The sequence below is a fragment of the Triturus cristatus genome, chromosome 7, assembly GCF_964204655.1.
Source record: "Triturus cristatus chromosome 7, aTriCri1.1, whole genome shotgun sequence".
Classification (NCBI taxonomy): Eukaryota; Metazoa; Chordata; class Amphibia; order Caudata; family Salamandridae; genus Triturus; species Triturus cristatus.
The window spans coordinates 1791471187-1791497756 of record NC_140590.1 but is presented as its reverse complement, the minus strand read 5'-3'; the positions used below and the strand labels follow the sequence as shown (position 1 = coordinate 1791497756).

General features: G+C 44.8%; 1 long non-coding RNA gene and 1 pseudogene across 1 annotated transcript in view; one reads left to right on the top strand and one right to left on the bottom strand.

Annotated features, from left to right (window-relative positions):
* LOC146813149 (uncharacterized) overlaps positions 1-26570 on the top strand; it is a 47991-nt gene that overhangs the window by 9100 nt on the left and 12321 nt on the right. The window lies entirely within an intron of this gene.
* On the bottom strand, positions 23560-24475 carry LOC146813150 (olfactory receptor 1L4-like; annotated as a pseudogene).

The following is a 26570-nucleotide window of genomic DNA, read 5'->3' as shown; positions in this document are numbered from 1 at the left end:
GGTATCTAGGAAGAAATTGCAATTCTGTAGACCAAAGGTGACTTATTTGGGTCACCTTTTGTCTAAGGAGGGACGTGCACTCACATCAGATCGTATCCAAGTAATTTTGGACACACCGAGACCATCCACGCAGAAGGATGTGCGTGCATTTTTGGGCCTTGTTTCTTTTTGTAGACAGTGGATATTGGGGTTTTCACACATAGCTAAGCCATTACTAGCTCTTTTGACAAAAGACACGCCTATCCCAATCCCTTGGTCAGATGAGTGTGATGCTGCTTTTCAGCAACTGCGACAGGCCCTTTGTTCAGCACCAGTGTTAGGGACCCCTGATTATGCAAAACCCTTTTCGTTGTATGTGCATGAGAAAGATGGATGTGCATTGTCAGTTTTAGTGCAGATGCACGGCGACAAGCAGCGCCCTTGTGCATACTTTTCGGCTGTGCTTGATCCTGTCGCCCGAGCATTACCAGGGTGTTTTCGCTCGGTAGCGGCGACAGCTGTGTCAATACGCCAAAGTGAAGGAATTGTGTTGTCCCATAAATTGTTGGTGTTAGTTCCCCATGCTGTGGATGCCCTGCTCAATCAAACAAAGACGCAGCATTTGACCAGTGCCCGCTTAACGGGATATGAGTTGACGCTTTTGGCTCCTCATATTACGTTGAAAAGGTGCGTAACGTTAAACCCGGCCACATTGTTGCCATACCCCGAGACCCAGCCTGAGGCGCAGAAAGCGCATGATTGTATTCTTGTGACTGAGGAACAAACAAAGGGTCGTATTGATCTCCAGGATACGCCCTTTTCAGATGTAGATGGAGAGTTGTGGGTAGACGGATCATGCCTGAAGCTACCAGATGGTACGACTTCAGCAGCGTATGCAATTACCACATTACACACGATAGTGGAGACAGCACGCATACCACAGAAATCAGCTCAAGCAGCGGAACTGATAGCATTAACACGAGCATGTGAGCTTAGTACAGGATTGTGTGTGAATGTTTACACAGATAGCCGCTATGCCTTCGGAGTAGCGCATGACTTCGGCCTACTCTGGAAGGAGAGAGGGTTTTTAACGTCACATGGAGTACAGATAATGCATGGAGAGTTAGTTCATAATCTTTTAACTGCATTGACATACCCAAAGAAAATTGCTATCGTTAAGTGTAGCGCCCATAGGAAAGTGGTTGATAAAGTTGGAGAAGGGAATGCGTTAGCGGATCGAGTAGCACGGGAGACTGCGATGCAGCCCGGTACTACTGCCATGTATGTAGTGAAGTCACAGGTGGAGAGATGGCGTGATGCGAAGGAGGAAGTGCGAGAAATGCAAAGGACCGCTTCTGATAAAGAGCGGGAGAAATGGGCTAGCGAGGGAGAGTTGGATGATGAGGGTTGTTGGAGAAATAAACAGATGGATAGATGGAAGTTACCCACGGCTTTCGTACAACCTATGGTTCAGATGGCACATGGGCTAGCACATGTTGGAGCTTCCGCAATTGTGAAATTGCTTACCCAAGTCTGGGAGCATCCAGAGATTGCTAGCACGGCAAAGAGGGTGGTGCAGACCTGTATGATTTGTCTGAAGTATAACCCAGGGAAAGGCACTCGAACTCCAGCAGGAGGATTTGCGACACCTACTGCACCCTTTGAGGTTCTGCAGATGGATTACATCCAGCTTGAGCGCTGTAACAATTTGAAGTATGTTCTAGTAGTGGTTTGCGCTTTCAGCAAATGGGTTGAGGCGTACCCTACGAAAGACAATACTGCAATGACCACGGCGAAGCTACTGCTAAAAGAGTTTTTCCCTCGATACGGCGTCTGTAGACTTCTGTGGAGTGATAATGGCCCTCACTTTGTAGCGGATGTTATAAAGTATGTCTTGAAGGGCCTAGGCATCACTCAGAAGTTTCATGCCGTGTTTCACCCCCAGTCTGCCGGACTAGTCGAGAAGTATAATGGTACACTGAAGCTTAAGATCGCCAAAATCCAAGCTTCAACGTCTTTGACTTGGCCAGACGCCCTGCCACTGGCGTTATTATCAATTAGATCAGTGCCACACTCCCGAACCGGCCTTACGCCATACGAGATTGTTTTTGGACGCCCAATGAATATTTGGGGTCCACCAAGGCCTAAGGCTGTGTATGATGTACCTTGTGTAATGATGAGTGATTATCTGGCACAGTTAACGGATAACTTGGTTTCTATTCATCAACAGGTCCGAGAGGCGCTCCCTGATCGGTCTACCGGCGAAGGACATGGTCTCCGGCCCGGAGATCATGTTATGGTGAAAGTCTTCGACAGAACGAACAGTTTGGAGCCCAGATGGGTGGGCCCTGAGCAAGTCCTCCTTGCAACGAGGACGGCTGTGCGAGTTTCGAACAGGAAAAATTGGATCCATTCCTTGCACTGTCGAAAGGTACCGCCCGGATTGGTGGAGTCTGCCGTGCTGACCGATCAACGAGAAATCCTGGCAGCAGAGACAGGCCGTGCTGCTGAGCCACGAGACACTGAGGAGCTCTTTCCGGACCACGCGACTTCTGGAGGAAGGCGATATCATCTTCGACCCAGGAAGTGAGGTTTCCAGTACCGGGACATACTGTCAGAACGGCCCTTGGGTTAGTGAAACGGACAGCCGATGAGGCAAGGGGGGGGATCAGCCCTGCATTAGTGTAGCGACACCCGTCTTGGCCCGCTGGTGAAGAAATCAACCGCTGCCCAAGGGGAAGAGTTCTGACAGACTTTTTAGTTTCAGGAAGATATCAGGGTATTGTTTCTTTTGACATGGAGAAGAAGAAAATCCTTTGTGCGTTGGGGTTCATGCTAACAGTAGCTATTGTTGGGATAACCACATGGTTTGTGGAGGAGGTAACTCCTGCTCGGAAAACACTTGTGTTGACAACTCCGGTGCCTGAGGAGCACTACTTTTATACATTGCCGTATCAAGAGTTGAAGCATCGACAATCTTACTTGAACAACACTTTCATCCAGATGCTGCATCATACCCACGTTGCTACGAATGCTACGAACTGTTGGATATGTGGGATGATGCCGGCCCATCAGAAGAAAGGAGGTACGCCATTTATACCACTTCCTTTCTCTCATAATGGCTCTTGTAGAGCATGGTACACTTTGCTTTTTGCCACTCGGAAACCGACAGTGGGACGATTGCTTTTCAGACTTAATAAAGAATGCCATCAGGACAAGAATGGGTATCCACAAGCGAATGGGACAATTTGGGAATGGGAAGAGTACCGACCGGACAATGAATCCATTCCCTATATCTTCACGAACACCAGAGACACTGTGGGGAAGGACAAATTCGTAATCCAAGTAGCACAAGCTCAAGCGGACTTGTGTGTCCAGAGTGTGGGTTTTATCCCTGTTGGTGTCAGTGATTGCATAACTGTACTGAATATTGACGGGTTGAACAACAGTACCTTCCTAGCGTCCCATAATACCTATTTTGTGTGCGGAAATAAAGGTTATTACCGTTTGCCGGCTGGGTGGTCTGGGGTATGCTATGTATCATTCCTATTACCTCCTGTATTCCTAGCACCTGCATCGTACCATAAAGACTTGAAATTGTTGAATAATGTGACTGTAAATAGGTATAAACGTACTCTATCAATTGATGATGTGGATCAGACCGATACCAGCTTGCAACAGTATATTGATTTTAACTTAGGACTGTTTTTCTTTGTTGGAGCCGCTTTGAACAGTAGGAAGATCCGAAGATTAACAAGAGTGGTAGAAGCTGTGACAAATCAGACTGCTGCTGCTCTTGAGAATCTTACGGAAGAGTTACAAATAACTAGGATTGTTGCATTGCAGAATCGTATGGTATTAGATGTAATGTTAGCTGATCGAGGTGGAGCTTGTAAAATTATTGGAAGTAGCTGCTGTGTGTTCATCCCTGATCATACGCCATCCGTTTATAACGCCATTAACAAGCTGCATAAAATAGCAGCTGAAATCCACACAGAAAACGGCACTTGGTCCTTTTCTGGATGGTTTTGGGCATTGGTTACTGCCTGGGGATGGAAGGTCTTAACTGGTCTCTGTATTATTATAGCAATTCTGTTCTTTTTCTGTATGTGTGTTCAATGTGGACCATTGTTCTGCTCCGTATGCATTTCATTCTGCATCCCGGATAAGAAAGCTATTGCCGATGTTGCTCATCAGAAGCGTCTAGCCAAAGAGGTTAAAGGAATGATGATAATTGACATATATGATGATTTTTGGAAACCGGATGTCTTCAGTAAATGCTGAAAGGGTCGTCTGTTGTAAATTGAAACAGCAATGTGATTAAGCATTTACTGAAGACATTAATGCTTTCCCTTTAGATCATGTTTTCTCCGTTATGTTGACCGAAGTTTGGACTCCATTTTGTATTGACATGCTGCCACGTGTTCACCACGAGGAGAGTCCGACCTCTGTGTTAGTTGCTCTTGTAATCTGCCTAGTAACAGTTTATAAATAGCTCTCTCTTGTCCATCTGGCGCATGCCCAGACTTGACCACATCTGTTATAATTAGCCTTGCTTGACCATGTGTTTTCGCGGGCTCAAGGAGTGTGTTGGCTCCGCCCATGTATTGATTCAGTATCGGGAATGACCATAAATGGTAATGTTCTTCGGCCTCATGTTGTATCCACCCACTTATGAGCCCCTCTGTTGTGTATAAAAGGGGACTGTGTACGAATGTTCTGGGTGCTACTCCATGCAATACTGAAGGGTGTTGTGTGGATTGTAGGACCACCCTTAAGGGTTAATAAATGCTGTGTTTGTACTTTGCAGTTTCCGTGCCAACTTCCTTATAGATTCCGTTACAGGAGAGCGAACCCTTGTGCTTTGCGGGCCTAGCTGGGGCCTGTATTCATCAGGTGGGCGTCTATGTGGGCGTCCACTTGATGATCATTGGTGAATGTCATAGGTGGGTGGCTACCTGGAGGGGGTTGCGTGATCAGCTGGAATTTTACTGGAACTTTGCCTTACTTGTGCTCAACTCGAGCATGATGTGTAACTGACGTGGGGAAGGGTTGCTGTGCAACCGGGGAGTCTGGAAGTGAGGCCTTCAGTGTCAGGACGACCAGCACATCTTGTATTATCTGATATCTAAAGTCTGGGGCAGGGACTGATTGGTGACATAGGTTGCCCATCACCAAGAGCCAATGTGGCATCTATTTCTTCATTTACTGCGTAGGCCTTACATGGGGGCTATGGGCTTTCCACTGACGTGAGCTTTGTAATCACACGAAAAGAGACAGAAAGGCTAGGCTCTCTTCTTGCAGACGGGTCGTGTTTATTCCTCCTTCTCCAGGCAGGAATGTGGTTTCAGTAGGAGTAAGCAGATAACCGTGCTCAATACTGTCTCAGCACCTCGGACAGGGCCCCTTTGGCTGAGGCCCAAGTGTGCAAGGCCAAGGATACGCAGCTGCAGCTTTCAGCGTTCTGAGGCCTGAAACCTCTTTTCGGCTCTGGCTGAGCCACAAAAATGGACTTTCATGAAAATGCGGGAAAACATGATGCAAAACTTGTAGGCCTCAGTGCAGATTTGTCGTTTCTCTCATGGGAGACTGGATGATGGCAGGCCACGTTATAGCATAAGCATCATGATAGACAGGCCATGGAGGGGAAATACATAGGTTACATGCATGTGCACATGAGTGACGGGGAACACACGGGGACACATAGGCCTTATGATATTTTAATTTCCTCATTCCCTCCTTGTCCCCTAGTGGACCCTTCATGTCACATCTATTCTCATGAGACAGTCAATCTGTTCTTGCAGCATTATTTTACCATTTTCAATGCTTTGTAAATGGGGATGTGGAACACATGCAGTAGCACACAGGCCGCAAATGGCCGGGCCACACTGCAGACATAGGCAACAACTGAATATCATCAGTAGTATTAACCCACAGACGGTCAACACTTTCCCTCCCCATGCCGATATTACTCCCCAGAGCCAACTGGACTAAGTCCACGTGCCTGGGTCTTGGTGTATGCTTTGGGCAATCTTGTGGAGCCTTGTTATTGCTTTGTATACAGACGGTGCATTATTAGGAATGAAAACGCAACAGCTGGAACCGATGACCCTACAGGCCCCGCCCCTATCCGCCAGGATGACGTCAAGAACAAGACGATTCTGAAGAACGACCATTCTCATAGCAGACTGTTCCTGGGTCAAGTTCCCCAGGGCTGATGCAGTCTCATTAGCAACTGTTTCTAGAATCCTTGTTAGCCTGCGGATAAGTTTACTATTCTGGACGGGACCTATGAAGAAAAAGAATCCTTTGTTGAAATCTGTATATTGCTCCCAAGCTGTTTCAGTCTGGTCAATGCCAGAGGCATTGAGCCTTCGTCTGTGTCTGATAAGTGCTAGTTGGAGATTTTGATGATAGTTTGATGGGGCCAAGAAAACGGGTGGTAAAAGAAATGATATGTAGCACGTCCCACCCCAGTCTAAGGGCAGTTGCACATAGGCTGTCTGGCCACAAATAAAATAGGTGTGTCGTGATGCTCTGAAATAGGACTTTCCTTTGTCGTTAAACTCTATTACAGTATTACACTCGCTGTGCCCCAAATGTACTGACCCTTCTTTTCTGACACACAAGTTCCCTTTTACTGGCAGGACTGTAATTGAGGATGGACCTAAATTGTGTATGGGCTTGACATTCAACACTATAAAGTCGAGGGTCACATTTCCTTGCAGATACTCTTCATTTTCTAGATCTGTACCTTTCCTTTGGGGAAGACCTTCTTCATCTGGGAAACATGCTTTATTCATGACTTTATTCAAGTTACCCCATACCCAGTCGCCTCTACACTCCTTGTCTTGACATTCTTTGGCATCACCGTTGATGGATGTCATTAAGGCAAACCATGCTCCGCAAGAACCATTATGGGAGAACGGAAAAGGGAAAAGAGGTAACACTCCCTTCACCTTCTGATACGGGGGAAGTCGGCCACAGACCCAGCAGTCTGTAGCATTGCTAGTCTGATGTGAATGGTGCAGCATCTGAATAAAGGTATTGTTGCGTAAGGCAAGTCGATACGATAGCTCATGGGATGGCAGATCACAAAATGTGTGCATTAAAGTATCATTAGTGGAAGAGTGGAAGAGTGAGGCAATAGGAGGAAAAATAGCATGTAGTATTAAGCTGATACATATCATCGTGATGCACAGAAAAAATAGAAAAATCAAAGTCACTATACATCTACCACGTAATATTTTACAGTATTTGCTTTTCATCTTGCTCTTTTTCTCATTATGATTGTTCGAGATCTTATGCAAGCCAGAATACATGTTCAACCGCTTCACCACCTAGTGGACTTAATTGATCAAACGGGTTCTGACTTTTTAGATCTAAGTTTAGCTTTGTACTCCTGCTGGGGAGTCTCCTCTAGTAAAGGGGGCTCAAAGTCTGAAAAGTTTGTGTCCTTTTTAAAAGAATCGTTATTCCCGAAGTAGCGTTTACAATGATGAAGATGAACCCATCCTTTCCGTCCTTCGACTTTAACAGCGGTCCTCGTGGTTAATAATACCAACTTTGGCGTCTTCCACCTCGGCTCAAGAGGGCTCGTTCTATCAAAGTTCCTTATTAAAACATAATCCCCAGGAGCGAGGGAATGTTCCTTGACCTGGGTGTTGTCAGGGAAGGCGGCAGCAACCTGCGAACGACAAGAGAGTAGTGCAGACATCAAGGAAGCCAGGTAATCTGTCAGCATGTTACTATCAACATCAGTGATCTTTTTAGGCATTGGAGTGCCCCACATATTCGGTGGTCTACCAAAGACCACTTCATAGGGAGATAAGCCTGTTCTAGAATGGGCTACCATTCGCATGTAAAAGAGGGCAACCGGCAGGGCTACCATCCAATCTACACCTTTGGCTGCGCAAATCTTTGCTAGTTTTATCTTTAAGGTCTGATTGTGTCTTTCTACAAGGCCTGCTGCCTCAGGATGTCGTACGCAATGGAACTTCCAGGTATACCCTAACAGAAGGGACACCTGTTTCATGAGTTCAGAGGAGAAAGGCTGACCGTTGTCGGAATATACGACACGCGGTAATCCATAACGTGGGAAAAACTCTCGCACCAATTGTCTGGCGGTAGTTACAGCAGTATAATCAGGAACTGGATAGGCCTCTGTCCACCGTGTCAGTGAACATACTACTACCAGGACATATTTGTAACCTCTACATCTGTCCATTTGGATATAATCCATTTGGAGGACTTCAAAAGGGTGGTCAGGTGGATGGAATCCACCTTGTTCCATCGGAATGCCTTTACCTGGATTGAATTGGCAACAGATCATACATTTTCTGACCTTTTGTTTCGCTACTGCAAGCAGGTGCTTGTAGAACCATGTATTCTGTAAGCTGTCTAGCATTGCTTTCTCTCCTAGGTGTGCAGGACTATGTGCGGTATTTATGATCACTTGTACCATCGAATCAGGAAGAAACCATGTTGTTTTGCCCTTAGTCATCCAACCCTGATCAGTCAGTACCCCTCCTTGTTCCGACCATTTCTTTAATTCTTCTAGAGTAGCATGTGTCTGTATGTCTTGTACATCTTTGGAAGGATCCCTTACTGTCATGGCTTTGGTCATTGATGGTACCTGTGAGTTTGTCATGTCTAGTGGGGTCTGAGCTGTCTGTTTAGCTGTTCGGTCTGCCAGATCATTGCCTTGAGAAATGGTATCTGTGGCTTTAGTATGTGCTTTGCATTTCAGGATAGCTATGGCTGTTGGTAAATGTATCGCTTCCAGAAGGGCTTGAATAAGGGGGCCATGCTGTATCTTGGCCCCGTGAGAGGTCAAGAAACCTCTTTCTCTCCACAGTACTCCGAAGTCATGAACTACCCCATATGCGTATTGTGAGTCGGTGTAAATGTTTACTCTCAGGTGCTTAGCTCTTATGCACGCTTGTGTCAGAGCGATGAGCTCTGCTGCTTGTGCTGACAGTATGTCTATTCTTTTAGTCTCTATGATTTCAGTAGCAGTGGTCACTGCATACGCTGCCACTAATTCTCCCGCCCCCGTCCTCATGCATGAGCCATCAACATATAGTGTTAGGTCAGGGTCTGGGAGTGCAACATCTGTCAAGTCTTGTCTTGGTTTAGTCACGGTATGTATTACTTCAACACAGTCATGTGGGGAAACGTTTTCTGTACTGGAGGGCAAAAGAGTAGCAGGATTCAATATGTTGCATCGTCTGATCTCTATGTGTGGTTGAAATAACGTCAGCTCATAACCTGTCAGTCTCGCTACAGTCAGATGTTGGGTTTGTGTTCGATTCAAGAGAACCTCCACTGCGTTTGGTACTTGTACTGTCAGGGGGTGGCCCAGCACTATCGAGTCACTTTGTCTTATGGCTAAGGCTGTTGCTGCAACAGATTTTAGGCATGCAGGCAAAGCCTGTGCTACTGGGTCCAATGTACTAGAAAAATAAGCACAGGGCTTGTGTTTTCCTGCATGTTCTTGTGTTAGGACAGATAGTGCTGTTCCATCCCGTTCTGTCACAAAAAGCATACAAAATTTGTTGTAATCAGGGATTGCTAAAACTGGTGCTTGACATAAAGCTCTTTTTAATTCTTCAAATGCCACAGTGTGTTCTTGTGTCCAAGGGAGGACTTTAGTAGAAGCTGCCTCCTGTGTCGTCAACTCTATTAGGGGCTTGGCTATGTAAGCATACTGGGGAATCCACTGCCTGCAATATGAAGTGAGGCCAATGAATGCACGTACCTCCTTTTGTGTCTTGGGCCGTGAAAGGCCAGAAATCAATTGAATACGTTCTGGTGTCAGTCGCCTACCCTCCTTGGATAGCAAGTGCCCAAGGTACGCCACTTGCTGTTCACAGAATTGTAACTTCGAAGGGGACACTTTGTGCCCCTTGTCAGCTAGGAAGTGTAAAACAGTGAGTGATGCATGTTCACAATCAGTTTCCGATCGTGCAGTGATGAGAATGTCATCTACATACTGTATCAGTGCTGTAGTGGTAGGCATATGAATACTGTCTAGTTGTCTTTTGAGTGCCTGACTGTAGATGCTAGGACTTTCCGTGAAGCCCTGTGGTGCTCTTGTGAATCTGAAGCTGCGGCCTTTTAAACTGAAACCGAAAAGATATTGGCTGTCCGGATGTATTGGGATACTGAAAAATGCGTTCTTCAGATCGATAACTGTAAAGAACGTAGCCTTCGCATCAATGGCAGTCAATAATGAAGAAATGTCCGGGACCACAGGGTACTGTGGCACCACACATTTGTTTAATTCTCGCAGGTCCACAACTAATCTATAGACAGGTGATGTATTGGGATCAGTTCTTTTAAGAATAGGAAGAACAGGTGAATTCCACATGTTTGAATCTGTCTCTATCACCACCCCTTGTGTGATGAGTTCATCGATTATTTTCAGCAACCCTACTTCAGACTCAGGTGGAATTTTGTATTGTCTAATCCATGGCAGCACCACTCCTTCCTTGAGGGTGACCTGGTATGGTGTAATGTTCATGAAACCTACGTCAGTCCGGCCTTGTGCCCATAGGTGCTGTGGTACATTTTGAAGCCTGATGTCAATATCTTTCATTACAAAATGGCCCTTGAAATCACGTAAATACAGTCCCACTCCTTCTGGCGAGCAACAGATAATTGCCCCCAGTTCCTTTAACGTTTTTATGCCAAGTAAGTTTTCTGGACATGATTTAGTAAGCAGTAAGTCTGTTGTATGTATTAGTGGACCAACTCCTAAAGAGACTGGTTCTGAAACCTCATTGATAATAGGCTTTCCTGAAAAGCCCAGCGATATACTCTTTGAGCCCGAGAGGGGTGCCCCTGGAACCTCGGAATGACTGATGGTCGTTCTACTCGCCCCAGTGTCAATCAAAAACTTTTTATTTTGTCCTAGTAAACGTGCATGCACATAGGGACCCGCTTGGTCCACAGGAACTGGAATAAGGGGCAAGTCGAATTCCCTCTCTGGGCTGCTTCATGAATATGCTTGGTATTCTGGATAGTTAGTCTGAGCGTGCTCATACATTTGTGTTGTGGCGTGGGCTGGTGCAGGTGCATTGACAGGCGGCGGCGGTGGAAACGTATCTTATGTCTGATGTGTGTTATTTTCTTTGGGAGGATAAGGACGTGGCTTTGTTTTACTTATAGCTATATTGTGTTTCAGGACTGCACATTCATTTACGAAGTGGCCTGGCTTCTTGCAATAATTACAGGTCCCATTACTTTGTTTCGTGCTATTCTTGTTCGTGTTTGTGTTTACCGGTGTCGATTGGGCCACCAGCATCTTCATCTTTGTGTCTTTCATGCGTCTCTTTTCCTGGTCGTGTTCTTCTCTAATTCTGTTCTGGTGGTATTGTAACATCTGTAACATTTGGGAAGGGCTGTTTGCTTGCCAAGTACTCTCAACCTTCAGTACCCTATACTTCACCTCTGGTAGGGAATTTTCTACTAGTTTGCTCACGAAAAGATGGGGATATGAATCGCTACCGGACTTAAGACCACTATTGATAGTGAAACACTTCTCAAACCTAGAGTAAAAATCGCTAGTATCCTCGTCTGGTTTCTGTTTACAGGCTGAAATAGCATCCCAGTCTTCTTTCTTGGTAATTAATAATCTGGGCAAAACTTGTACAAGGAGTTTAGGTAGGTCTTTAGCTCGGGGACCCAGACCAACCCCCGGGCCTCTTCCCTCTTCCTCTCTTTCCAACAGATCCCAGCTGAGCTTTTTCTCTCCCACCTCCCAGTCCTGTCCTTTCAGCTTTTTGTAAATACCGGCAGGCAATAGTACTTTTAATAACTTTAGAATGTCAGCATATGTATATTCTCCTAAGCGAAGAATGTCTTTTAGTTCTCGGTGAAAACCCCCCCGGGTCTTTATCATGGGATGGTAACATTTTTTTCATTTCCAGTATCTCTAATTTTGACAACGGGGTGTAGACATACACCCGTTGCAGTTCATTGTTTGCATCCTTTACAGGATGAACCTCTCGTAGGGGGTTCAGCTTGTCGTATGACTGTCCCTTAACCTGTGGTGGAGCGGGAAGCAGGGACCTAGTCACGTATACTATATACTTGTGTCGCTGATCCAGGATGACATTAATCAATTCAGTACCCATGTTCATCCACCTGTCTAGTATTATGTCGTCCAGCAACTTATACAATAGACCAGGACCAGAATATTGACTCTCATATAACGTGATCAAATGTTGGACCATGTAAACACCAGCTATGCGCTGTTCGTTTGGTGGGAGGCTCAAGAACGTTTCTGCTACGATATCATTATTATATATATCATATTGGGATACCCACATGGTGGCTGACCGTGCTAATTCATTTTCGGTCGGGGTGAGGGGCTGATCGTTACCTAACCATTTACTCACCGCTTTTTCGGTAATTTGGAACAAACTTTCAAGGGAATATCTTTCTTTTATAGCCGTTCCCTGTTTACGGTGATTGAGGCCCTTGGGCCTTTCGAATCGCCGGGCATGGCCCACATAATGTATGTTGTCTTTGTCCCCTGCTTCGTCATCAGATGATAACTCAGCTTTTTCGTTCGGGCCTCCTTCGTGTGACGCTATTATTGCCTTTCGGATTTTGGTCAACATGTCTGTCTGGCCTGATTTATCATGCTGACCGGCATCTATGCGATCACTCCAACCAATATAACAACGGTCTATGTCCCCGTCACCTTCGTCTTTTTCCCTGATCAGACAATTAATTAGGAAGCGAAGGATATAGTTCTTAATAATTACCTTTCTATTTTGTACAGCTTCTGCTATGCACTCAGAACCTTCCCCTGTTCTTATGAATGTGTACATTTTCTTTAGATGTTTATCCATATCTGGTAATTTTTCCAAATCTGCGACTGCTCGTCTAAGCCGTAGTGAAAACACAAGCATTCTGCCCTTTCCCAGATCTGGGTCATATATACATTCGGAGATGTCTACTTTTACTGTCGACCCCCCTCCTGATGTTGCCCCGGATCCTCCCTCCCCGCCGTCCTCGAGCTCCTGGGGCTGTTCTTGCGTTGGGGGTGCAGGGAAAAATCCGTCCACGTATGCTGGTGGGGATTCCTCTAGGTAGGTGTTAATGAACGTTTCGGATGCTGTTTGTTTTATTTTTCGGGGTACTTGCGGTGGCACTCTAATGGGTCTCTCTACTGGGGCCACTTTTGCTAGTTCCTCTGAAAGGACGGGGTAAATACCAGCAACGACAGTATTTCTTTTTCTTTCAGTCTGTTCTCTTTTTACCCGTTCCCCTTCCTCCTGTAATTTCTCTTCTTTGGCTTTTTCGGACTCCTGTCTACTTCTCTCTGCTTTGTGGAACTCTTTCTCTGTTCTTCTATGTGATTCCTTGCGCCATAACTCAATGGCATCCTTCTGAGCAGCTCTAGATTTTCTCTTCCATATCTCTTCCTCTACCTTCATAATGCATTCCGCATCCCACGTTCCCGTGATGGGCCATTTATACTTTGTCTCTAAATCCTTTGTGTAATCCACCCATAGTTCTAAAAACAACACGGCATCTAAACAATGCTTACAGTACATAAAATGTCCAGGTGTGTCTCTAGGCGGAATGTTAACTGGTTCCTCTAGTACACCTTTTCTGGTACATATCTTACGCAGTTTTGAAAATAACGGCATGTTGGAATGTAACCGAAAACAAAAATCACAATGACTCAAAAAACAAAAATCACAATGAAACAAACTTACATAAAACCCTGACACATTCAAACCTAACTGAACCTGACTAAGACAATAACATTCATACAGTTATATCGGTGCACCTGAAAACTTGGACTTTAATTCTTGAATTCTTTAATTCTTGATGCATGCTCTTGAACATACCGGTCTCACAAGTGAGACACGTCTTTACCGTGTTCATTAAATGAACCCGTCTTTACCACATCCATTTCCGAAGGAAGGGTCCACAAATCAAGAGACCTGATTTCAAGGAGGGGGGTGTGATAGACTGGGGGTTTGAGGCATATGATCTCACTCTAGAAGTGCACAGGATCCCTCAGGAGGATTGAGAAGCTGTCCTGTAGAGGCATTTACCTGGTGATGGTAGGGACACCTTACTTTCCATAAAGAAGGGGGCAGCCTGAGGTATTCTACCATGAAGGACACCCTTGTCAGGATGCTTGGCTTCACCTCAGAAGAGTGCAGGTTGAGACCCATGGGCAGTCAAAAACTGTCTACCCAGTCCTGGGGAGATTTTGTGGATTATTTTGCATGACACTTGATGGTTGTTGAAGGGTAGTATGGTAAACTCTTTTGAGGGACTGAACAATTTGATTGCTAGAGAGCACATGTTCAGTCCCTGTTTTCCAAGGCTACACCAATACCTGATTGACTGCAAGTTCACTGAACACAGGGAACATGCACAGGAGGTCAATGGGGAGTGATCCTAAGCAGGGTGGCATTGGGTTCCCCCCATCAGAGTGAAGAGGAGGTACACACTGACACAGACGGGTCCAAGGATAGGCTGAGGGTAAGGAGGTCCAATGTCCCTTGTTAGAGCAGGTGGAGAGGTGGGCAGAGGCCATGGGTGCCCTATTTCCAGCCCCACAGCTTAAATTGTTCCCAGAAAGAGCACAAACAGGGGGACTTTGTCTGTACCTAGAGACCATCCACTGGTGGGAGCTCCACAGTGTCAGGAATTGGGGGCGTTGCTGCCACAAGCACTCTATCAGTTCTAGTTTCTAGGAGTACCACTCCACAGCGGAAGGTACAAAGGGCCATATGGGGGGACAGGAGATGTAAACCGTCCACAGTGGGCTAGGGGTTGCTGGCTCTAAGATCAGAACACACCAAGACTGACCATGGTTAAGCCACTTCTGGTTGGTGGGGCTTCATGCACTGTCACAGGGACCGAAGACTGGGGACCTGTACCTGACAGACTCTTGTATAACACACACAGAGTTTCTCCCTTAAGGGGGTAGGGTGTACTCCCCTGGATGCCCTGACTTGCTATGCAAATGGCAGCCTAAGGGTACTGACCATGTGCTGAAGGACAATTTTCAGGATACCAACCCTGAACTGATGGGAGGAAAAGTGGAAAGAGAGTGCAAGACTCCTCTGGCTATGGCCCCCTACTCGGAGAAACAAACAAGAGGCCAGAGGTCCCAGAATGGCCTGGGGCTTGGCTCTGGGCAATAACAGCTGTCAGTGGCCTCTTTTGGTTGTTGTCCTTGTGGAAAGGGTTTTCCCTTGGTTGGGGACAGAATACCACATCTCTACATCTTTCTTAATGTCACATTTTCCTATTTTTAACCTCAGATTGCTTTTTTGTTTTTTAAATATTGACACAATGTATTCACTCTTCTTAAAAAATATTGTGGATTAAACAAAATAGCACATTGATTCAAGTAAAACACTTGTAACAGTGTGTTATTCAACTAGATTTGTTCAGGTGATAATATGTATGAAATATATATGTGCATACTTTTTTATTTTTTTATTTGATTTATAATTTTCTATCATGTTTACAAACATTGCACAGTAATTCACTGCAATTACACATCGGAAAGAAAAAGGAATTTATACCAGTAAATCGTGTACAGTCATGTATTGCACATTGAAAAAGGGTTGTATCATTAGTGTACATTGTAATATGTCCTCTAATAAAATCCCGGCCGCTTTTGTCAACTTCTCCACCCTCCGTGGCTCGATGAATACCTATAGTGCAGCAGGCTGAGTGGACCCAAATCAATCCACCCCAATCGAGACTATGCCTGCAGACTGCTGTGTGGGGAGGGAGAACCCATGCCAATCAGAAACTCTTTAAACAGCCCCCAAATATCTTTTGTCCAGGAAGTCGGGGTTGCGTTGTGGATTAGTTCACTATTTATGTTGCAAAAATTGAGACTAGTCAGCCAAGCGTTCACAGTGGGGGGGCTCTACTCCCCCATTTGAGTGCTATTTCCTGCTTCATTAGCAGGAGGGCAATAGCAATTAATCTACGCAGTTCCTTTTGCATGTTATAAACGTATCCCAACAAGGCAACCTAGGGAGTGGGATCTAGTTCCAGGTGTGTCATCTGGGAAACTAGTCTAAAAATAGCTCTCCAAAACTCCCCAATCTTAGCGCAAATCCAATTCTGGTGGGAAAAATCCGCCTGTGGGTTTCCGCATTTTAGGCAGTTATGTGAGCGGTGGGGGTCAATAGAATGGAGTTTTACGGGGACATATAAATATTTGAAGTGTATTAATTTGTGCCTGCTGTTCAGGGAGACCTCTCTAATCTGAGTGCAGCAAAACGACCAATGTGATTCCTGGATCGGGTACCCTGAATCTCATTCCAACGCCTCCTGAATCTTGGTGTCACGGCAAGAGACCAAAGTAAAGCAAGCCTTTGTACAGTTTTGAAATCAGATTGTTCCCCCTTTGCACTCGTTATTAAAAGAGTCTGCATAGGAAAAGACTCAGACTCCAGTGGATATTCCGGAATTCTAACTTGGAGCGCTCCGCGAACTGTACTGAAAAGAAATTGGTGCATAAATGTTTCTTCACTAAACTTCTCCCCTTCTGTGCTGGTGAAAACGTGACCCTCAGCAAACAGGTCCCCAAACTTAACAATGGAATAAGAAGCTAGTGTGCGCTGGACCAGCCTCTCTCATGTAATAGGAAGCCCTGGGTTATTAATGATGGGGATTTCAGAAGAGCAGAGGGCATGGCCACCAGCGACCTGTGCCAGCTTACGCCAGGCCCAGCTTTTTGTTGACACTGTTTGAATGTCACAAGGATCTCGGGTAAACCCCTGTGGCAGCACCGTATACAGGGGGGCCGGGAGCACCAGGTTGGCCTCTGGCCTCCTGTAGGAGATTCACACATCTGGGTGATAGCAGGAGTGTGCAAAGCTGCCCTGTGCCATGAGATAATAAAGTTGAAAGTCTGGAGCCCCAAATCCAACCCTCACGTGTGGCAAGGTCATTGTATCCCAACTAACTCTGGGTGTCCCGCCCCCCTACGGCAGTCTGATAAGATGTGAGTGCCCAAAAACTTATTAGGGAGTGGGATTGGGATGTTATGGAATAGGTACAGGAACCTTGTGAGCACAATCATTTTCTTTAGCTCGACTCTACCAGCCAATGAGAGAGGAAACTTCAGTCAACGTTCAACCTGCAGCTCCAGATTTCTGTGTCTCTGTGGATCTGGATACCTAAATACCTAGCCGACTCCTTGCACTACATCAGAGGGAACTCACAATCGCACCTAGCCGTGCCAGTCGTCAGGGGGAAAATCTACGATTTGCTCCAATTTATGCCCAATCCAGGAAACCCTTTGAACCGTATTATCTCTTTAATGAGCGGATTTAGGTTTACCTGGGGTTTGCGGACATACAGTATAATATCGTCCATGTAAAGTGAAATTAGAAGCAGGCCTGTTTTAAACTGGTGACCCCTGTGCAGGGGCCTCTTTTTGAAATGTCTAATCAGGGGGTCAAGTGCTAATATATAAAGCAACTGGGACAGAGGGCACCCCTGTCTGGTACTGCATGTGAGAGCAAACAAGGGGGAAAATGTGCCATTCAAGCAAAGCCGAGTGGAGGGAGCAGTGCAAAGTAAGTGGTGAGGTCAATAAAGCCCTCAGGGATACCCAGCTTTCTCATCACCACCAAGAAGAAAGGCCACTCCAGGGAGTCAAAGGACTTTTCAGTGTCAAGTAGGACCGCAACTGCAGGCACGTCCGGCGATATTCTGTGAAGAACTGCAAATAGGGTACTCAAATTCAAAGCCGTCGATCTGTGTGGGACGAATCCAGACTTGTTCGGGGATAAAATGCGGTCGAGTGTAGTCCAAGTATCAATTCAATCATTTTAGCGAGGATTTTATAGTCCAGATTTAAAAGTGTTAGCGGCCGATAAGATCCGCATAATTACAGATCTTATCCTAGGTTTCGGAAGAAGAATTACTGCTTTGTGCAATGTAGGGGCACGCTCTTGAGTGCTTCGTTATACACCTCGAGGAGACATGGAGCTAGTAAGTACTTGTATGTTCTATAAAAGATGCCAGTGAATCTGTCGAAACCAGGGGCAGTTGACTCATTTATTGCATCTATAGCGCTAATTATTTCTTCCTTGGAAAATGATTTGGCCAGAAACCATTGCATAAAGTTTTCGAGCCACACCATAGCTATCTCGTCGAGATATACTCTACAGTCCTCCTCACTATGCATCACACATGTCAAATATAACTCTGAGTAATATTTCTTAAATTTGTCATGTATATCAGGGGTATTAGTGAGGGTCTGACCAGTTGCGGAGTGGATGCATGTGACATAAGATCTCCCGGCCTAAGGTCTCAAAAGTTGCGCCAGCGTGTGGCCAGGTCGGTCGCCCTCACCACATCACCTCGCAGTAGCGTACTTGCCAAAGAAAATAATTCTCACACTTGTCTGTCTCCCTGAACTCCGTCAATAGCGTCCGTCTGTGACCAAGCCTAGACGGATCAGGTCTCTCAATCTGCTCCCTGTCCAGAACACTCAATTGTTGTTCAATAGGAGATATCGTGCCGCTCAAGGCCTTGAACACCCCAGTGTGCTTGGATATGCAAACTCCTCGCATGTAGGCCTTAAAGGCCTCCCACAGAATAGCCCTTGAACTGACCAAGCCTTTATTGAGTTCAAAGTATACCTCTATTGTCTCTCGTAATTTTGTATTGAACACTGCATTATTCAGTGCCTGTCTGGGAAACCTCCACTGCCTCTTGCAATCCTCAGGCCTAGAAATACATATTTGCAACACAACTGGGGAATAGTCTGAGTACGTCCTAGGGAGATGGAGGGACAATATATACCAAGTTTCTAGGTTGGGGGAAACAAGCCAATATTCTAACCTTGTCCAGGTGTCATACTAGGCTGCATAATGTGTGTATGTGGGGTCTCCTGGGCTATGCTGGTGCCATACGTCTACCAGACCCACAGAGTCACAGAGATCCAGCATCGCGCGGTGTGTACAGGGTTTGGTGTTAGACAAAGCAGCTGTACTGTCACACTTAGGGTCGAGGAGGAGAATAAAATCTCCACCCATGCAGATGTAGTCTGCGCCTAATTGAAGGAGCTACGCATGGGAGTCATGGAAAAATTCAGGATTGTCAACATCTGGCGCATACACGCAAACTAGTGCCATGCAATACCCCAATAATTTCCCAACTACCAACATGTATCGTCCCTCTCTATTGTTTTGAACTGTGGAGAGTTGGAACGGCAGATGTATCATTAAGACTTCCCCACTCGCATATGTGCTATTGTTCACAAAATAGAGATGTGGGCCCCAATTTGAAGAAAAACTGGCTGGAGAAGCCTGGCATATATGTGTTTCTTGCAGAAACGCAATGTCCACCTTGTGGAGCTGCAGGTAATGTAAGACATGTTTCCTCTTTCTGGCGTCCTTAAGGACCCTAATATTCCTGGTGATCAGATTCACATCAGAAATAGTAAATAGCCTACCATGCATCGACATTCAGATCATAGCACACTGTATGTAAGGGCGCTATGGGTTTAGTACACGGTATGCAGCAGTAAATTAACTGTGACAGAAATAATTGTAACTAATCTTCACAGAGGTTCCCCTCACACACCCATCCCTGCACATCCCTTCAAAGGGAATATCCCCGTTAACAACGCTATAACATGCATCATGTAAACACCCCAATAGCGAACAAAAAGGCAAGGCAAGATACATTACAGCTTTTGAAACAAACAGTACATGATATACACTTGTGGTGTGGCAACGCCATGTCAGAAACCCAAATTTGCAATAATCAACAAGACAACTCTTGTGCCTTGATATAGTGATGCTTGTACACCTCAACCAAAGTATTTCAAAATATGCAGTACAATATCACTCATTGGAGAAAAGTTCCGCACTGGCCATGGAGCCGCTGTTCGGCGGATAAACTCTACACTTATCATTATGCCTGTGTCCGTTGCTCCTCTAGTAGTCTCTGCAGAATTCTTGCACAGCAATGGGGTATCAAAAATAAAAGACTGGCCTTTGATGTCAACCCGGAGGCAGGCCAGGTATATCATGCCATATCTGAGTCCCAGATTATGAAGAGTGGCCTTGACACCGGTATATTTACTCGCGTCTTGTACCATAGCGCTGAAGGCTGGAAAGAGTGACAGTGTTGAGCCCTGCCAAGATATGGAACCCTTCTCTCTAGCCAATCTCAATGCAGTGTCCCTGTCCAGTAAATTTAGCAGGCTGGTAATGATGGGCATAGGTGGGAAACCCGGGTTGGGCCGTGAGCCATTGGAGCAGTGTGTGCTCTCTCCTAGAAAATTAGAAGTGTAGGCCTCTCTACCAAAAATGTCCATGAGCATAGTTTATACAAACACATCCAGGCGGCCTGCATTGATTGACTCTGAAACCCCTAGAATACGTACATTGTTGCATCTACTTCATGTTTCCAAATCTTCATTATTTATGGCCACGTCTTTAAGGATGTTCTCCATACGATTCAGGTGCTTAGTAGACTGAGCCGCCTCATCCTCCAGATCTGAAATCCCGCCCTCCGCGTTGTCCAGTAGCTTGTCATGGACAACAAGTTTGGCTCCGATAGTGTCTAAACGCTTTTCCAGGTTATCAAAACAGCTGTTCAGTGCCTTAAAACTGGCCCTCAACTCTTGCAAAAGTGATTCAGATCCAGCTGGAGTGTCACCGGCGGTGGCAGCCTCATCCACTCCGCCCTCAGCCATGTTGTTTTCAGAAATTTTCTGGCCTCCGCGATGGTTTACCGAACTGTAGGAATCTTTGTTTCGGGTCTTTGCGTCCCATCACTTATCTTGCCGGTTTGGTTGAGGGCCAGATCATCTCTGGGCTGAGGGCCGGCCCAAGGGAGCAAGCCACAGTAGACACCACCTGTTCACGGGATTTCAATGGCCACTCCATCTCCCGGGATCCGCATTGTCTGGCTCAAAATAGCATCATTCGGGTCACCCACCTATATTTTTCAGCTTCTCCCAAGCCTGTGCAGAATCTACGAGGCACAACACAGTGGCAATCTCTTCACTCTCCCCCCAAGCAACAATGGAACCCACAGGAGGATGCGGGGAAAAGTAACCCAGTACCGGCCACCCAATTTAGATGCATGGCTGCCTCAGTAAATTACATAGTGCCGCTGGTGTTGCGGCAACGGTGGCGCTGTTATTTTCTCTGTCAGTCTGGGTAGGCGCAATATTCTGGTGGACCCCCAATCTGGCAATCTGGCCGAGCCAGCCGAGTGGCTGGCCCCCAGACCAACCCACGGCTCCTGTCACTGTAGGGCCTCTGGAGGCTATGCAGGCTGGCACTGCGTGAAGCGATGATCGGGAGTGAAAACCACCAGCGGGCCTAGATCTAGGAATTCATTCACCTCCACACTGCTGGGGCCTACTGCGGACTTCATTCAGTGCGGCCCAGCTTCAGGCCGTGCCTCACATAAATCTTTACTGGGCGCCTCCAGCATTCAATGCCAGCCCCCGAGCCATCGTCGATGTTACAGGCCCTCCGGACCGCACCTCAGCGTAAGCACGTCCCTCCCAAATCGGGACGGATGTTTTTTAGCATGAAACGCATGGATGGAAGGTAGGATGAGGAAGACTTTGGGCTTTTCTGGCATACTTCAATAGAAGGATTGCTAAGGGGTAGTGACACACCACAATATCAATAGCTCTAAAACATTACATTAACACAATAGAAATACAACAGAAAACACCAAAGAAAACAAAAATAATGCCACAAAGTAAAAACACAAAACATTAAATCATGACAACACACCAACAAGGCACACGAACCACAATTGTACAGCGGTCTGCCAAAATTACACATTATATAATACCAAAATATTATAGTTGCAGAAAACATTAAAGCAATAAGAAAAAGTACAGCGATACAAGTGTGCTTTTTAGTGGTATTGTGCCAGATTCATTTGTGTTTCTGAGGAGCGACAATGTTTAGGTGCCATAGTGTGCTGTTCATGTGTTGTGATTGTGATTTTACCGCTATATGTTGTTGTAGTATGTGGATGTTGTAATGTGCTGTAATTTTGCTGGTTTAATGGTTGTGTGTGTTGTATTGGTTTGTGGTTGATTATTGTACAATGCTATGTTGTTGAGCTGCTATTGTAGTACTTTCCTACCTGTTTTATAAAACAATGTTTTATCATTGTTGTGTTATGCAGTTGCTCTACGTTTCTTTCTGCATATTGTGCTTGCTAGTTAATTTTGTGTCATTATTTTGTTCTGTTGTAAGCTGCATTGTGTTTTTATATTGTGCGTTATTCTGTAAATTGTGTTGTGCGACGAGTTGCTATGTTTTACTGTATTGTGTTTGTACAGAATGGCATGTTTCAGTTGTGTTGGCTTTTGCTCTGTTCTTTTTTTTGTGTGGCATATGGTATTATTGATATTGCTAGTTATACTGTTTGTATTGTATTGCCATTGTGTTGCAATTGTTGTCTTGCATTTTCTTGTGGTTGTTTTCATATTGTTCTGTGCTACTCTGCTGTAATTTGCTGTACTGTTGTGTTCTGTTTTGTTTGTAGATCATTTACAGACTTTAACACATGTTGCATGTTTACAGTTGAAAGTAATTAATTTCTGTCAAATTCCAGCGAATAAGAATCAATTACACTTGATTACGGTAGTACAATACCACTGCCTCTAGTCTTGAGATTTATAGTACTAAAGTCAGTCTAAATGCTTAGCACAGATCATGCCCTAGTTTACAAATTCCAACCATGTTTTATATGTTCTGGCCTAATAAGGTATATCACATCACAGAATTAGGAAATTATGAAACATTAAAAAGCTCAATAAAAACAGTGGAAATGTCAAGTGATGATGGAAGCATGTGTGTCACAGCACACTTTGAGCAGCTCATTATGTATCTGGAATATTGTATGCTTTTAAAAATATTGAATATATTTCATTTCACACCTAAGATACACAATTTCATCATAGGCATGCCCACAAATATTTAACACCTGCAAAAAAGAACATGTGTATATAACATTATTTGCTATATATGTTGCAAATTTAGTTTGGTATATACTTTGATAAATGTTTAACTTGACTGTATTGAATATATACTTTTGTTTTTTTACAATTATTTTTCTTCTTTATCGCTTGGATTATAACTTGTTCATACCTCATTGTTATGAATATTTCTTGTTATATGTACACTCCTTCAATATGTAAAATGAATCTTATTAAACTTACAAAAAAGAATGTATAAAATGCTAAAATGATTTACACATTTTTGTTCCAAAATGTGTATTTCAACCGGTTAGATTGAAATATGCTTACATTTTAAAATGCTTTAGTTTTTCAAAAATTAACATGTATCAAATAACTGCTCCGGGTAAGCACATGCACAACTTATTTCTGTAAACAAGTAGTTCTTCATAAAAGCATTCTAATGTTAAAAAAAGTCACTGCCCATAGTTTGTGATATAAAAAATAAGGCATATAACATGCAAAATAGTACTGCAACAGTAGTTAGCGAAATAAATGCTCATTTACATTCATTTTTTTAAACACTGAAATCATGCACTTTTCTCTCAGCAAATGATTTATGCTAGGCGCTTTGCCTTATTCAAAGCTTTTTAAATTCTGTTTTTTTCAGACTGTATATAATGGGGTTGCATAGCGGAGTAACAGCAACATATAAAAGAGACATTATCTTGCTTTCTATCATTGAATATGTTGATTTTGGTCGGACATACGTAGACAATATAGATATATAGAATAAAACAACCATAGTGATGTGTGAGGCACATGTGGAGAAAGCCTTGTCCTTTCCCATCTTGGACTCGATTTTCAGGATGGAAGAAGCAATTCTGCACTAAGACATAATTATAATAACAAATGATGTCATTGTCACTAATGAACAATCAGCATAGTTAAGAGTCTCAATGGTGCTAGTACTACTGCACGAAATTTTCAACAGTGCTGTTGCATCACAAAAGATGTGATTAATGATGTGGGACTCACAAAAGGAGAACCTTGACATTAGTACAGGATGTGGTACTCCAAGTAGAAGTTCCACTGCCCAGCTTCCTGCAGCCAACTGCATACACATTGATTTATTTATGATGGTCGTGTAGCGGAGGGGAACACAGATGGCCACATAGCGATCGTAAGCCATGACTGTCAAGAGAAGGAGCTCTGCACTTACCAGGGCAATGAAAAAATACAGCTGCAGGAGTCATTCAGTGAGGGAAACCTCTATTCCCTTTGGACAAGCAGTTGTGGAAAAATAACTGATGTCAAACTGATGTCGACAAATGACAAATGAGTGAGGAAAAAATACATAGCTGTATGTAAATTTGAGTTTGAGTGTATTATTGTCAGGATCAAAATGTTTCCTATTATAGTTATGAAATAAATCAATAAAAGGACAACAAAGAGTGGAACGTAAAAATATGGAAAATCCGAAAATCCGAAGATTAGGAAACCTGCAGTTGAGTTCATGTTTGATGTATTCATTTATTCAGCAATGCAACAAGACCTGTATCTGAAGACTCTCTGTAAATAAATGCACAATTGATATGAATTTAATTATTTGCAAAAAGATCAGTGGGGAAAGTATGGAAATGTGATTTTTGTGTGACAGTTCGAAATATATTAACCTCTGAAGGAAACATTTGCATATACATACTTTTTACTTTGAAGTTTATTTTAATGGCTTTATTTGAGCTTCTGCTGATAATGAAAAGCAAGGTCCTGATTCATATTTAAGTGGGTGGCTGGCCATTCCTCCATGGGGACAAAGTCATTTACTTCGTCCCCCTAGGGAGAGGTGATCCACTAAATTTATCAATTACCGTCAAGGAGGTGGTCATTTATGAAGAAATTGGCTGGAATTGCTGTCAATAACTTTCCTGTCCACAGATTTAACTAATGGTTGCAGGACTGCATCAGATGGATGCAGCCCTGAAGCAAGCAGTTTTCTTTTTTCTTTTCATAGAAAGCCTTGTCCTTTCCCATCTTTTTTTTTTTTTTTTTTTTTTTTATTGGCATTTGTTATAATTTACAACAAACAACAACCAAAACATGGTGGTCAAAGCACAGCAGCACCCTACATCCATGTCACCTTTTCATTTCCTGGTCAGAGGACTGTTATACACATCTTCCGCCCCCTTGCGCACTAATCGTTCGCAGACTCTGTGGAAACAGTTTGCAAATATTGGGTTAGGTATACCCAGTAGTCTCTGGGCGCAGACCCCGCAGGGAGTTCCTCTTCGTAAGTTTTCAGGGTATCTCTGCAGTACGTTAAGTCTATAAGCCAGTCTTTCGGCTTCGGGCTCCTCCTCCCATTCCAGCATAGCGAGACCCTTCGCTTGGCCATTAGTAACGCAACCACACAGAATCTACGCTTTAGGGCCCGCAAGTCGGGCAGCAGCCCCAGCAAACAGGTTTTGGCCTCGCATCGCACCCCACCTCCCACCATGGCCCCCAGGATTTTCGTCACCTGCTCCCAGTATTCTCCCACTGCTGCGCAGGACCATGCCAGATGCAGGAAATCTGCCCCTTCAGACCCACAGCGTTTACACCTAGAGTCCCCACGCAGCCCATACCGGTGTAGTCTAGCCGGTGTGTAGTATGTCTGGTGTAGGTATTTGAAATGTAATATGCGGAGGTTGCCATTGGGCGTCAGCATCCCCGTCAGTGTGCAGGCCGTTGTCCACTCCTCCTCCGTTAACTGCGTGTCTAGGCAGCTGCTCCACTTGTCCATGGAAACGTGCGTGTTTCCCGCTATGTCCTCCTGCATTTTTATATATAGTGTTGATACTAGGTGTTTTTTTGCAGGTGTGGTTATCAGCCATTGCAGCACTGTTAACGTCTGCGGTTCTAGGGGGTACGTTGGATACAGCTGCTTTACAGCTTTTTGTAACCTATGATAGTTAAAACAAAAAAGTGTAGACATATTACTAATGTATGTTAATTGTGCTAGTGTTTTAAACGTCCCCTCTTCGAACAAGTCTCCTACAGTGTCGATGCCTACTTGGCGCAAGAGGTCCAATCCCAACTTTTCTTGCGTTACCGATATGGACGGATGCCATTGAAGCCTGAGCGCCGGGGCATACAGCGGTAGTTTATTGGCCATTTTGCCCATGGCGTGCCACGCTTTATTAGTGGCGTCAACAGTATTTATGTCTCGCGCGTGCAAAGGGGGCCTACGGTGAGTAATGATCGCCTCAAGTGGGATTGGCAATGCATCTCCCTCCTCAATCGCAGTGTGGGTGAGAAATGGAATCCTATGGTACCAGTAATGTGCGTATTGCGCCTGCGCACAGAGGTAGTATAGATAGAGGTCTGGAACCCCGAACCCTCCCTGACTGTATTGTAATGTGAGCGTCCGCATCTCCACCCTAGCTGTCTTTCCCGCCCATACAAGCCTGTGGACCATCGAAGCAATCCTGCGGAATACCTCCCGTGGGGGGTGTATGGGGATGTTGACGAATAGGTAGAGTAACTTCGGCAGTACCACCATCTTTACTATAGCAATACGATCTGCCAGTGATAAAGGCAGTTGAATCCATCTCCCCACCTTCTCCTCCAGCGTGTCAATCACCGTCCC